Source organism: Trachypithecus francoisi, unplaced genomic scaffold, assembly GCF_009764315.1.
Source record: "Trachypithecus francoisi isolate TF-2019V2 unplaced genomic scaffold, Tfra_2.0 Lachesis_group20, whole genome shotgun sequence".
NCBI classification, from domain to species: Eukaryota; Metazoa; Chordata; class Mammalia; order Primates; family Cercopithecidae; genus Trachypithecus; species Trachypithecus francoisi.
This window is the reverse complement of record NW_022681466.1, coordinates 51904927-51906867: the sequence shown is the minus strand read 5'-3', so window position 1 is coordinate 51906867 and position 1941 is coordinate 51904927. Positions and strand designations below refer to the sequence as shown.

Genomic DNA, 1941 nt, shown 5'->3' with positions numbered 1-1941 from the left:
GAGATGGAGGAAGTCTTGCTTCCCTGCTTGATTCACTTCCCACTAAAAACACAGGCATTCTTCCCTACACAGAGGACTTTTTAAAACAAAGATATAATTCACATACAATTCACAAATATAAAGTATACATTTCATAGGTCTTTTAGTATAATTCACAAAAGTTACACAGCTGTCATCACAATCAACTTTAGAACATTTTATCACCCGCAAAAGAAGCTTCATACCTGAGCTGGGTGCATTGGCTCACGCCTGTAATCCCAGCACTTTTGGAGGCTGAGGTGGATGGTTTGAGTCTAGAAGTCTGAGACCAGCCTGGGCAACATGGCAAAAACCTGCCTATACAAAAATGCTATACATGGCAAAACCTGCCTATACAAAAAATAAAAATAAAAAATGACCCAGGTATGGTGGCATGTGCCTGTAACTACGTGGGAGGTCAAGGCAGAAGGATCCCCCGAGCCTGGAGAAGTCGAGACTGCAGTGAGCCGTAATCACGTGCCACAGCATTCCATCCTGGGCGATGGAATGAGACCCTGTCTCAAAAAGATAAAAAAAGAAATCTCATACATTTTAGCAGTCAGTCCTTCTTTCTACACTCACCCCCCAACATCTCCTTGCCCTAGAGAACCACCTACAGTTCCCTGCTTTGGATGTTTCATATAAATGGAATCATGCAAATTACTTATTGACCTTTCAGCTAAAATCAAGTGTAGTATCTGTTCTTATCAGTTTGATGTGTCCCCTATCTGAGGATGGAATAAAAATAAACATAAATAAATGTAATCATGCAATTTTTGTGACTGACTTCTTTCATTTAGCCTAATTTTTCAAGTTTCTTCCATGCTGTAGTGTATATCAGTACTTAATTTCTCTTTTTGTGGTCAAATAATATTCCATTAAATGGATATGCCACATTTTATTTATGCATTCCTCAGTTAATCATGATTTGGGCTGTTTCTATTTGGTTATTATGAATAATGCTGCTGTAGACATTCATGTACAATTGGTGTGGACATATGTTTCCATTTATTTGAGTACATAACTAGGAGTGGAATTGCTGGGTCATATGGTAACTATGTTTAATTTTTTTTTTTTTTTTTTGAGACAGGCTTGCTCTGTTGCCCAGGCTGCAGTGCAATGGCAGGATCTCAGTTCACTGAAACCTCCGCCATCCTTCATCTGGGTTTAAGCAATTCTCCTGCCTCAGCCTCCCCAGTAGCTGGGATTATAGGCACGTGCCACCATGCCCCTCTAATTTTTTTCTTTCTTTTTTTTTTTTTTTTGAGACAGTCTTGCTCTGTTGTGCAGGCTGGAGTGCAATGGGGCGATCTTGGCTCACTGCAACCTCCGCCTCCTGGGTTCAAGTGATTCTTCTTCCTCAGCTTCCGGAGTAGCTGAGATTACAGGCATCCGCCACCATGCCCGGCTAATTTTTGCAATTTTAGTACAAACAGGGTTTTGCCATGTTGGCCAGGCTGCTCTCGAACTCCTGACCTCAGGTGATGCACCCTCCTTGGCCGCCCAAAGTGCTGGGATTACAGGCGTGAGTCACCGTGCCCAGCCTGATTTTTGTATTTTTAATAGAGGAGGGTTTTCGCCATGTTGTCCAGGCTGGTCTCAAATGCCTGACCTCAGATGATCCGCCCACCTCAGCCTCCCAACATGCTGGGATTATGGGAGTGAACCACCCCGCCCAGCCCTCTATGTTTAATCTTTTGAGGAGCAGCCGGACTGTTTTCCAAAGTAGTTGCACCATTTTACAATCTCCCAGGAGTGTAGGACAGGTCTAGTTTCTCCACTCCCTTGCCAACACTTTGTTGTTACATGTCTTTTTATAATAGCCATGCTAGTAGTGTGAAGTGGGACCACATTGTGCTTTTGATTGGCATTTCCCCGATGGCTGTGATCCAAGGCCTTTTTGTAACCAGAATTTGCAGTTAA

General features: G+C 42.9%; 1 pseudogene; it reads left to right on the top strand.

Annotated features, from left to right (window-relative positions):
- Nucleotides 1-677: 677 nt before the first annotated feature.
- LOC117068139 lies at nt 678-796 on the top strand (annotated as a pseudogene).
- The last annotated feature ends 1145 nt before the right edge of the window (nt 797-1941 follow it).